Source organism: Chiloscyllium punctatum, chromosome 24 (genome assembly GCF_047496795.1).
Source record: "Chiloscyllium punctatum isolate Juve2018m chromosome 24, sChiPun1.3, whole genome shotgun sequence".
Lineage (NCBI taxonomy): Eukaryota > Metazoa > Chordata > Chondrichthyes > Orectolobiformes > Hemiscylliidae > Chiloscyllium > Chiloscyllium punctatum.
Window position 1 is genome coordinate 70,252,832 of NC_092762.1, and position 12,983 is coordinate 70,265,814.

At 40.7% G+C, this 12,983-nt stretch overlaps 1 long non-coding RNA gene across 2 annotated transcripts; it reads left to right on the forward strand.

The window, feature by feature from the left end:
* The first annotated feature begins 950 nt into the window (after positions 1-950).
* Positions 951-6,023, forward strand: LOC140494404 (uncharacterized). Of its 2 annotated transcripts, XR_011963953.1 has the most exons (4): positions 951-1,484; positions 2,228-2,429; positions 3,551-3,654; positions 5,721-6,023. It is a non-coding gene; the product is annotated as an uncharacterized lncRNA (long non-coding RNA). The 2 variants fall into 2 exon arrangements; XR_011963952.1 differs by having other exon boundaries at positions 2,228-3,654.
* The last annotated feature ends 6,960 nt before the right edge of the window (positions 6,024-12,983 follow it).

The window sequence follows — 12,983 nt, forward strand, 5'->3', positions numbered from 1 at the left end:
TTGCAAAATTTATTTTTCCAAACTGTTATCAATATTTGTCCATTTTCTTATTCAGGTTACTGATCTTCCTATCATTTAACTGATCTGCTTGTTGAATATTGCACAGAACACAATCTGAACAAACCAGACACATGACAGAACATGAGATTAAATAAAGAGCAGTCATTCTATTACTTTACATACAGAGATGTTGTCTTCAAGGCTGTAATGGTATATTAAATGGATTTAATGTTGTGCTTTTAATCCTATTTATTTACCAACAGAATGAAACAACTTGAGTCTGATTTCTTTAGGAAATGTTTGAAATCTGTACTTCCAATACGTTCCTCAGCAGGAACATTTTAATGCTTTTATTTTGCCGTTCTACAATTTGTACCATTGAGCAAATGTTACATGTAACTAGCATAAAATAAATAATGTTTATTAACAACTTGATGAATAAAGGGAAGTTCTTTTTAAGTTATAATTTGTCTGGGGTATTCAGTTGCAGTTAACGGAAATAAAGTAGAACAGCAACCCTCAAGATGTTTTCTGTTGAACTGCTTAACTTTCAAGTGCACATTTATAGTATCAATTCCAGGAATATCATGCAAGAAGAAACAAACAATTTCTTTGAGAAGTTGTCTGTTGCATTGAGCATATTAATTTCATGGGACAATGAAAGGAAAACGTAACAGCAGATGAAGGCAAATCATAAAGCAGTTTTTGGATCACTAAATCTTCAGAAGTTTCACTGTTCCGAGGTGCTGGAGAATGCTCCTATTGATGGATTTATTTGGCTTCTTTTGGGTCATGAGACAGGTCTTAAGACGAGCATCCTTTTTGGTCATGAGGTCCCAAATTAATGAGGATTGTTAAAAAGGTTTTTCCTTCACATGGTTATCACATGAACAGAACTAATATAAAAGGCACTGAATTCCAACAGTTGTCAGATAACTGGGCCATTTAACATAACAGTTGCCTGCGTTTGTTCAGATGTGCAGACTATTGGAGAGGCAACTGAGAAAAAGACAAGATGTGAATAGATTAAAGTGGGAATGGAAATGGAGAGATAAAGATGCAGAAAGATGGTACCTTGGGAATAGTGAAGAAAAGGAACTTGAAACATGGATTAACATCTCAATGCAATGGTGTTCTTTTTGTTTGAGGGTTTCTTAAATTGCATGCAGCAGATTTATGCATTTAAATTACATATTCTCTGACTGTTATGTTTGTGTAAATTGATGTTTAATTATCTGAACTTTGACAGTGCCTGTTAAATCAATTCTAATTTACAATTATATTTCTCAGTACACTCTCTCTCTGCTAAGTGAAGATTGCAGAAGAGGGAATGCGAGAGATGCAAGAGACCAAGAAATGAAGAACACCTTGTTAGCTTCTCTGTCTCCTAGATAAAAGATTGGGAGCAAAATTGTTTTCCCAAGAAAACAATTACTTCAAATAATGTTGGATTTTCTCAAGCAGTTCTGCTGTACAAATTAGAGGTAAAAAAGAGCTGTTGTTGTTTGAGTCACATGAATTTTCTTTCTTTCTATAACCTCACGTTCTAACCTCTCATTGAAAAATGAATATGTTCAAATCCTGTGACTTCCTACAATGTGATGTGATTTTTTTTTACTGCCTGAGTACTAATTTTTTAATATTGAAGATAAAAATGTAGCTGATTTTGCACTTTATCTTGCATTTGATGTTGATAAATTCATGAGTAAATATATTGTGGGTCTTTTCAAAGTGTGCGGAGGCATCTGTTGACACTTAACTGGGCATTGCCTCCCTTATCAAATAATTATGTGAATAGAACATTTTAAGTAGATCTTGTCAACAGTTCAAGCTAAACATTAGCAAGGCACAGTTGATGTTTTTGGAAAAAAAGTTTCCTAAGTTGAGCAGAAATGTTAGATGTGATTTTCAGTGGCAATGGTTCTATTCATGCCTTGATGTGATTAACACGTCCTTGTGGAAAACAACTTAGGGGAGATCGCATCTAAAGGTATTTTACACAATCTCTGGAGAATAACCCCTGTCCCAAATTCATCAGATGATAATCTATATAGTCTTGCTGAACTCCAGTATATACTGTGGCTATTTAGGAGCCAAACTAAAAGTTAATGAAAGATATCTACCAGGGAAGTATTTGCAGTCTCGAACAAAGTATTCCGACTTTAACTGATTTAAGGTAGGTAATGAGTTTGTCCCAGCCCTGATCAAATTTTTCTGTCTCCTTTAGTGAAAGTCATTGCAACAGGAAGCTTCATGACACAGCTCTCTGCGAGTGGGGCTCTGGTGTCCAAGACAGAAACATCAGAAAAATATCATTGTGGCTGCAAGTGTCACAGTTAATCAGGATTGTCAATGGACAACTGCTCGCCTCAAGCTTCAACACCAGACACTGTAACCTGCATTTCTTGATAACCAGGCTCTATAACCAGGTCAGTAATCCATAGTGAGAGGTCGAATTATCGGAAGGAGAAAGGGGGCATTTTCTATCAGCTGTTTTCCTGTAACAAAAAAAGTTTTGTGATACATTCAGTACTGATTTGACTGAATTAAAGTATCACAACAGTAATACAGATAGAGCTGTGTTCTTCACTTACATTATCAGTACAAGGGATAGGGAAGACAAAACTTAGTAGATGTATGAATAATCATACACAGGCACAGAAACATGTTTGTAGGTCTATGACTAACATTAAGTATTTTATTAATTATAAGAGGGAAGAAACCATTTTTCACCATTCTTAGAATGACGGTTACTTTTAACTGTTTCTAAATTTTGTTCTGCCCATTTTCTCTACTTTTTGAAGGTGTCTTTTGAAGGTGTCGATTTCTTGCTAGGGTTTCAAAGGTCCTTGTCATCCTTTGGCGCACTTTCCCAAATGACCGTTGTTAATGTGTGAATCTCGACAGTGAGTGATGGCAAGCCATTCACATTCAGGAGCACCACAGCTGAGCCTGACTTTTCCCTCATCTGATGCTCATGCACATACACCCAGCTCGAGAGTTCATCGGCAATTCATTCTGAGGGAGGAGGCGACTCAATTTTCCTTCTTTAATTCAGCAATGCTGAGGCCAATTATTAATAACACCAGGCTGATGTCTGATGACTTAGCACACAGGTACAGACTGGAATATAGAATGTGCCAGGGGGATCTTAAAAAGGAAATTAGGAGAGCAAAATCAAGGGGCATAGAAGGATAATGGTAGATTAAAATAAGGAAAATCCTAAATTATTTTACAAGCATATTAAGGGTAAATCGTTAACTAGGAAAGTGTAGGGATCATTAAGCAACACAATGGTAATTTATGTGTGGAGGCAGAGGTTTGTATTGATGTTTACTAGTGAGAGCAATGATGTGGGAATATAAATCAGAAAGAAAGTATGCGATATGATTAAAGGAATTAGCATGGATGCAAGAAGTTCTGAGTGGTGTGGCAGGCTTAAAAGTATGCTAAATTTCAAGGCCAAATAAAATATATCCCAAGTTGAGTGAGGCAAGGGAGGAAATAACAGGGTCACTGGCAATAATTTTCAATTCCTCTCTGCCCACAGGACAGGTACAAGAGAACTGAAGGACTGCCTATGTGGTACCATTATTCAAGAAGGGAGCAATGGATAAACTAGGAAACTTTTGACCAGTCAATCTATCCTCAGTGGTAAGGAAATTATCAAAAATAATTCTGAGGGACAGAATGAAGCTTGGAGGAGCAAAGCTTCACCAAAATCAGTCAACATGGTTTTGTAGATAAGGGCAATGCTTTTGACGTGGTCTACTTGGACTTCAGCAAGGCTTTTGATAAGGTCCCAGGTGGGAGACTGAGAGCTAAGGTAGCAGCCCCTGGGATCCAAGGAAATTTGGCTAATTGGATCCAGATTTGGCTGAGTGGCAGGAAGCAGTGGGTTGTGAGATGTTTTTGAGACTGGAAGCCTGTGTCTTGTGGAGTTCTGCAGGGAAGTGTTGGACCCTTGCTATTTGTGGTTTATGTAAACAAGTTATACTTGAATGTAGGATATTTGATCAGTAAGTTCATGGATGATATGCAAATTGGTGTGGTGATAAATAGTGAAGAGGATAGCCTTAGATTACGGGAGGATATAGAGGAGCTGGTCAGATGGTAGTCCAGTCACAAATGGAATTCAATCTGGGTAAGTATGAGGTGATGCACTCGGCAAGAATAAACAAGGTAAGGCTATACATGATGAAGAGCAGGACCCTGGGAATCACTGAGGATCAAAGAGACCTTGGTGTGCACCTCTGCCTGTTTCTGATGAAGGCTCTTGTTGTTTTCCCTTCCTTAATGAATGAAAACTCTCCATTTTGGTTGATCATAAGCCAGAGACACCCACGAGTCCATGGGGATGTTTCACCTTATCAGGGATGTTTTGTGGACATGCCTAAGATATTTTCAATCTCTCTCCAGGGGTTTCCTGCACTGATGCGGTTTCAAGTAGAGAAATTGCTGCAGAAGGCTGTTGTTGGTCAATCCCCAGAAGGAAAGTTAGCAGCAAGCCAATAGATTAGCAAGGAGACTCCCCGCAAAGGTATAAAGCACTGTGAAAGGGTTAAATAAAGGAGGCGGTCCTACCCTCAGGAGCTCCAGTATTAATAACAGCGCCACAAGCTTAGTAGTGGGGGCCTTGTGTTACTGCAGGTAGGCACATGGCAAAGGCAGCATGGGATTGGAGAGCAGTAAGCCTCGCGTATTGTAGGAGAGCTCAAATACCTTTGTGGGTGGAGTATGCTGGTCTTGGGTGGGTCTCTTAGTTGGTGTGTGGGGCGGAAGGAGGTGGTACTATTTTTGAGGGGGATGCCCTTAATGGGCAAAGAGCAACCCAAGTAGATTGCACTCCCCTTTTATGACAGCAGTTTTATAAACTTCTTTAAAAGAAGGCATCCCACACCAACTGTATTTTAACACAGGCAGCTTATTATCTGGGCCAGTTGAGCTTTTGACAAGCTTGATTTCCCCTTAATTATTTACTTACAGATGGTGGGTGGGATGTTGAGGTTAGCACACTGCCTCCATCCGTTTTATGGGACTGTGCTTGGGGTGTGGGTGGGAAGTTGGTTTGCTGGCCACCCAGCCTATCCCTATGCTGCATGACTACATGCCAAAAATGCTCCCAGTCACTGGGGGGTTTGGAGATGGGGGAAGAACTATCCAGTTTTCTGAGTGGAGCTGATGATGCAGTGGTAATATCACCAGATGAGTAACCTAGAGCCCCAGGCTAATGCTCTGAGGACTTGCGTTTGAATTTCACCATGGCAGATGATGAAATTTGAATTGAGTAAAAATCCATCTCCTGCCCAGTGTGACTGGTTTTGAGTGAATTGAACATTCTTGCTCAGCCTGCCGACTAGGTTTGCTCATCCCGGTTTACAAGCAGTGGGAAACTTATCAGTGTTTGTCCTTTCTTTAACTGGAAAATCCACCTTCTTTTCAGTCAGAAGGTATTTTGATAAAATCCCAGTGGTTGAATCAGAAAACCAACGATTTGAACGCAGGGATACTTATAGTAGACAATTTTTACTTTTGGCTTCATCAGAATCTTTTTTTAGCTTATGAGAATATTTTTAAATTAAGTTAAGCATAAAGGTAATAATTCTAGGCAAGTCTGGAAGCAAGCTCTTATGCATTGCATGGGAGGGGGTGGGGTTTTGCTGCATAGTAATTAGGAATGGAAACCTTCACTTATTTCTCCTTTCTATTTCCTCAAGCAGCACATACTACTGTCCTGGCTGACTTTAGCTAATGCAACCAGGGATCAAACCAGGCATCTTTCTGGTCCCTACGGGCTAGTCCTGACTGGAGGGCACATCCGTCCACTGAAAATGAGGGAGCTGCAAGTAACCATTTTGTTCTTAAATTCAAAAGGCAAAGTGTAGTTGTGATATTGTAACAATGTTGCATAAAAATAGACGGACAGTTGCCTAATACATTTCTTTCACACATGCGGTATTTTCGTAATAAAGCTTTTGGTTCGGTGCTAACTCAGCACTCTCGGCTTCATCTGAATACTATCGGTTCTAGTTGATGCTTCAGTGCTGTCAGAGCTTTTGTTTTAGCCAAGAGACCAAACTGGCCGATGCAAAAGTACGTGAAAAAGCCTGTGTCATTTGGTCAAGGAAGACCAGAAGATCCTCACAGTGATCCCACTGTTGTTGTGGGATCTTGCTGTGCTCAAATCGACTGCAGAATCTGCCCACAAAACAAAGGAAGTAATTTGTTGCTTACAGAGCTCTTGAATACATGTTCTTCCCTTGAAACATATTATACTGGTATCGGCTTGCATGCTGGCATCCTTGCTGCCAGAAAGTTTGCAAGTTCAATTCCTGCGCCAAAACTAGTGTGTTTAATCTGTTCTGACATTTCAGTTCAGAATTGAGGTAGTGTCACATTGCTAAAGATTTTTTTTCCTTGAGGTGAGAATTTAACACTTGGCCCTGTCTGATATTCTTGGCCCACAGCTAAAGAGACTCAATGGTTATTTTCTTTGGCAATTTGTCTGAGAAAAATAGCTACAAAAACTGTCCACATAATGAACAGTGAGCACTGGAATTCAACTGAGTACATCAGGGGTAAGATATCTTCAGCTGTGTACAGAAATTGGAAAAGCTAACACCGAATGCAAATGTTTCTTTTTTGTCTTAGTGTTCATGGGATGTGGGCAGTGCTGACTAGGCCAGATTTTATTGCCTATACCTCACTGTCCTAGAACTGAATGGATTGCTAGGCTGTTACAAAGGGCCGTTAAGAGTCACTACATCAATGTGGGTCTGGAGTCACATCTGGATCAGACCAAATAAGGACAGCAGGTTCCCCTCCCTAAAGGACATCGATGAATCAGCTTGATTTTTATGACGATTGACAGTGGTTACATGGTTGACATTAGATTTGCTTTTAATTCCAGACTTTTTATCGAATTCAAATTTCATCATCTGTTGTGGTGGAATTTGAACCTAAGTCCTGAGACTTTTAGCCTGATTAGACATGTTATCTTGGAGTAAAGAGCATTCAAATAAATTACGTTGAAAAGTTTTACATTACTTAAAGCTAGAATGGTAAAGCTCAGAAGAAAGCTACTTGACCTTTGTATCCATTTCAATATTTGAGAGAGCATCTCTGCACTCAAACATGGACTGAGGAGAGCTGGGAGAGGGCATGAAGGATTAGGGAAAACCCAAAGGTGTTCTACTTGTATGTGAGGAATATGCGAATGATCAGAGAGAGGGCAGGGCCGATCAGGGAACTTGAGGAGGGAACTTGTGCCTGGAATCTGAAGAGGTAGGTGAGGTTATAAATGAGTTTTTTGCTTCGGTATTTGCAAGAGAGAGGGACCTTGTTGATAATGAGAACATTGTAGACCAGGTTAATTGACGTGAACAGATTGATATTAAGGAAGTGAATGTGCTAGAAATTCTGCAAAGCATCAAGATAAGTAAGTCCCTAGGGCCAGACCAGATATATCCAAAGTTACTACAGGAAGGGAGAAATGAGATTGCTGTGTCTCTGGCGATGGTCATTGCATCATCACTCTCCACAGGAGGAGTTCCTGATGACTGGAGGGAGATGAATGCTGTTTCTCTGTTTAAGAAAAAGAAAGGGAAATCCCTGGGAATTACAGTCCAGTCTTGCATCTGTGGTAAAGCAAGGTTCTGGAAAAGATTCTGGGAGTAAGGACTTATGACTATTTGGAAAAACATAGCTTAATTAAAAATAGAGAGCATGGCTTTGTGCAGGGCAGGTCATACCTCAGAAGGCTTATTGAGTTATTTGAGGATGTGACAAGTACAAAGCTCAAGCAGTGGATGTGGTTGTGTATGGATTTCAGTGAGGCATTTGATAAGGTTCCCCACAGTAGGCTCATTCAGAAAGTTAGGAGGTATGGGATACAGGAAAATTTGGCTGTCTGGATACAGAATTGGCTGGCCAAAAGAAGACAGCGAGTGGTAGTGGATGGAAAGTAATCAGCCTGGAAGTCAGTGACCAGTGGTATCTCGCAAGAATTTGATCTTGGGCCTCTGCTCTTTGTGGTTTTTATAAATGACTTGGATGAAGAAGTGGAAGGGTGGCTTAGTAAGTTTGCTGATGACACAAATGTCAATGGTATTGTAGATAGTGTCGAGGGCTGTTGCAGGCTACATTGGCAGGTGCAGAGCTGGGCTGAGAAGTGACAGCTGGAGTTCAACCAGGATAAATGCAAAGTGAAGTTTTGGAAGGTTGAATTCGAATGCTGAATACAGGGTGAAAGATAGGATTCTTGGTAGTGTGGAGGAACAGTGGGATCTTGGGGTCCATGTCCATAGATCCCTCAAAGTTGCCACCCAAGTTGAGAGGATTGTTAAGAAGGCGTATGGTGTTTTGGCTTTCATTAACGGGGGATTGAGTTTAAGAGCCACGAGGTTTTGTTGCAGCTCTATAAAACCCTGGTTCGACCACACTTTGAATATTGTGTCCAGTTCTGATTGCCTCATTATGGGAAGGATGTAGATGCTTTAGAGAAGTTGCAGAGAAAATTTACCAGGATGTTGCCTGGATTGGAGGGCTTGTCTTACGAAGAGTGGGCTCGGGCTTTTCACACTGAGGAGAAGAAGGACAAGAGGTGACTTGATTGAGGTGTACAAGGCATTGAGATGCATAGATAGAGTAGATAGCCAGAGACGTTTCCCCAGGGCAGAAATGGCTGTCACGAGGGGTCATAATTTTAAGGTGTTTGGAGGATGATAAAGGGGAGATGTCAGAGGTAGGTTCTTTTCACAGAGTGGTGAGTGTGTAGAATGCACTGCCAGCGATGGTAGTAGAGTCAGAGACATTAGGGACATTTAAGCGACTGCTGGACAGGCATATGGATGGTAGTAATTTGAGGGATGTGTAGGTTAGGTTGATGTTAGATTAAGATAAATGCTCAGCACAACATTGTGGTCTGAAGGGCACATACTGTGCTGTACTGTTCTATGTTCTATGTCTGTGTCTATTCCCTAGCCCTTCCCATATTGCGCAGTAACGTATTCCTTTTCAGGTGCTTATGCAATTACCTTTTGAAAGCCACGGTTGAATCTTTATGTACCACATACAAACCGGCCAAATAGGAGCAGGAGTAGGCCACTTAGCCTCTTTGTCCAATAAGACCATGGCAAAGTATTTTGTATTCCTATCCTCCCCCAATAACCTTCCTGTCAGGAATCTATTTACCTCTGCCTCCAAAATATTCAAAAACTCAACTTCCTTCTCCTTTTACAGAAAAGAATTCCAAAGACTCTCAGCCCTCTCTGAGAAAACGTTTCTCCTCATCTCTGTTTTAAATAAACAACTTTTTAAAAATTGTGACCTCACATTCTAGATTCTCTCACAAGAGCAAGCATCTTTCCCATACTCAACTTTTAAAGACCTCTTAGAGTCTTATGGTATGATCACATTATTTCTTGGTCTTCTAAACTTCAGCAAATGTGGGGCGGCACAGTGGCTCAGTGGTTAACAATGCTGCCTCACAGTGCCAGGGACCCAGTTTTGATTCCAACCTCAGGTGACTGTCTGTATGGAGTTTGCACTTTCTCCCTGTCTCTGCATGGGTTTCCTTTGGGTGTTCCGGTTTCCTCCCACAATCCAAAGATGTGCAGTTTAGGTGAACTGGCCTAACAGAATTGCCCATAGTGTTCAGGGATGTGTAAGTTACATGCATTAGTCAGGGGTAAATGTAGAGTAATAGCTTTGGGTGGGATATTCTTTGGAGGGTCAGTGTGGACTTGTTGGGCTGAAGGGCCAGTTTCCACACTGTAGGGATTCTGATTCTAATTCTAAATACAGTCCAGCTTGTCTAAGCTTTCCTCAGAAGACAACCTGCTTGTTCTAGGTATTAGTCTGGGAACATTCTCTGAACTGTTTCCACAGAATTTGTGTCCTTGCTTAAATAAATAGACCGAAACTGTTGCACAGTACTCCAGACATGATCTCACCAACACGATGTACAACTGGAGGAAACCTCCTTACTTAGTATTCAGTTCCACTTTTATAGGCAGTGTATCATTCCTGATTCTAACCACCTGTTGTGTAGTAAAGATCTCCTCACATTGCTGTTGCTTCTTTTGTGAATCACCTTAAATCGGTATCAACTCTTTTGCCAAAGAGAACACTTTTTCTGTCCAGACTCCTCGTGGTTTTGAAACTCCCTCTCAAACCTGAAGGCTCTCAACCCCATAGCCATTCTCCCAAGCTCTCCGTGCCCCATCTCTGAAGCTTTCACATTCTTCTTAAAATGTGGTGCCCACCACTGCACCAAAGTGCTGCAGCATTTTAAATTTTAATTCTTGGGTGACTTGAGTGGAAGGACGCATCAACAAGTCACTCTGTTTCCCATACCCCTCAGTGACAGGACTAATTCTTCCTCCACTACAGTCCTTCATGACTGCACCCATACTGTAATAACTGGCACAATAAAACAGTCAGACTTAAAAGTGAAATTTTCCCTTTGGTGTAAATCCCATAGTTGCTATGGATGTCCACTTTATTGACTGAATGAGACAAAACAGCTGCAGCATTGTTAAAGGGACAGTCCACTCTTATTACAGTTGCTCATAACTATTGAAAATGAAATAATAATACAAGGCTGGCAAACATCAAATTTAATGCTGTTTTAGTGTTTTAGCACAAATTACTTAATGATGTTTCCCACATCTTCTGATTTATGAGAAGTGGTGAAATTTGTATAACACTGTTGTATAAGTCCAGCCTTAATTACAAATAATGAAAATACATTATAGAGGCCCCATTGTGGCTTACATAGAGATGGCATGTGTGATCTTGGCAATCAAAGTAATTTACAAATAGTTACTACATAGATCCCTAATGTAGTATTAGAGTTCTTGGGTACACAGCAGAGAAATGGCACTTGAAAATACTTTCATAAAAGAATGTTATAAGTAAGCTTAAATGTGTCTCAGACCCTCAGTGCTGTATCAGACATGACTCCAACAGGCTAAACCTTGCCAAGTGATTACTGTGAATGAAAGCAGACTGGTCATTCTGTGATCAGTTGTGCTTAATCATGTGACTTGTGGACTTCCCTTTGTCATCCTATGCCTGGTAGTATGATGGAGGCTGGGACGGTAAGGGGATGTTCAGCTGTCAATTACTCCATCATTTTCACTGTTCTGTCAAAACAAAATGGTTACGGTTGGTTCACTTAACCACAAATTACATCAAAGCCGTTTCCTCTTTTTTTTTCGACCTTCGATGTTAGGTGGTGTAATAGTAGAGTGCAGATGGAGGCAACTGCAAAAAGCAGAACTGTCTTCTAAACCTGATGCCTCTGATTACTGAAACCGAGTGATGTATACATGAGTTACTGTAGATACCAAAGGCCCAGTCTATTCCACAATAATGGGAATTGAAGATTGATTACCCATTCTTGTAGAAGTATCAGTTCGACCAGAATATAACATCTACGCAGTGGTGAAGTGATACAGAGAGATAGTTATGTATGATTTTGTACGGTCAGTCTAGCTGAATAATCGTCAAGCATTACATGGACTAATGCACAGAGAACAGCATTAGCTGGATAGCCAGGAATTCAGCAGGTTTTAAAGGTTTGCTGCTCCCAGTTAAAATTGTGCTGCACACTGAAAAACAGGATTCACATTTTACTGCTGGCAGTTGAGAAGCAAAGGAGGCAAGAGTAGGATTTCTTTTGAAAGTGCAGCTCTGGAGGTTTTACTCAAAGAAAACATAGGTTCGCTTTATTTACAGTTGAGGGGCTCGCTGCAGTGAAGAGCAGTACTCTCACTGAATTGGAGTCAAGCCTCTGTGTTCATTGATCATAGGAGCTGCAGCAACAAATTACATTTAAGTAGCACCTTTAGCAGACTTAAAACAGCACAGGCTCTTTTGCAAGCATACTATCAAAAAAAAAGTAATTGTGAGCCACATAAAGTGATATTAAGACAGATTACCAAGGTTTTTGTCAAATAAATAGGTTATTAGGAGTGCCTAAAGGAAAAGAGACAGGCTAACAGGCAGAGAGACTTCAGGGGTGAATTTCAGAGTTTAGGATCTCAGCATCTGAAAGCACCAGAGATGTTTGAATTGGAGAAATGCAGTGATATTTAAGTTTCTGGACTTGAGGACATTAGAGTTAGGGATGGGTGGCACTGTGAAAAAGAATTTGAACTCCAAATTGAGAATTTTTAAGATTGCATTTGTGTTGGGATGGAATATAGGCCAGCAAACACAAGGACAATGAATGAATACACTTGGCGTATGGCCAGAGGAACCTCGGGTGAACTCCGGTTGGTGGAGGGCAGGCAGCTAACTAGATCATGTGAATGCCTCCAAGTCTGGAAGTAACAAAGGCAAGGATGATGGTTTCCATAGCAAACGAGCTGAGGCAGGGGGTGAAGGCAGTTATCATTATGAAGATAGAAGTAGGTGACGGAGAGTAATGGGTCACAGATGAGAAAGAAACCAGCTGGAGCAAGATTAGGTTATGCTGTGCTGTGCTAATACTGGAAGGTGTCTTGTCAACCAGCAGTGCATGAGATAAATATTAGGAAGCTTCAATATTTGACGTATGTGCTGTGAGGCTGGACTCATAATGAAGGTTAGTTATTTTAATGTATAACTTTTAGGAACAGCAGTTTAAGATTTCACTTCCTATTTGGAGCTGCTTCATTTTCACTTCATGCCAAGACCTTAGGAAATCTTTCTTTCACATACATTCATAGCTCTGAAGCTGGAAATTTGTGGTAACATCTCCTGCCTCTCCAGTGTCCATCCACCATCTAGAAGGCACAAGTGCAATACTCCCCACTTGCCTGGATGGGTGCAGTTCCAACAACACTCTCAAAGCTTAATACCATCCAGGACAAAGAAACCCGCTTGATTGGCACCACATCCACAAATATTCATTCCCTTCACCACTGATATTCAGTCACAGCAGTGTGTACCATCTATAAGATGCACTGCAGAACTTCACCAAAACTCCTTAGACA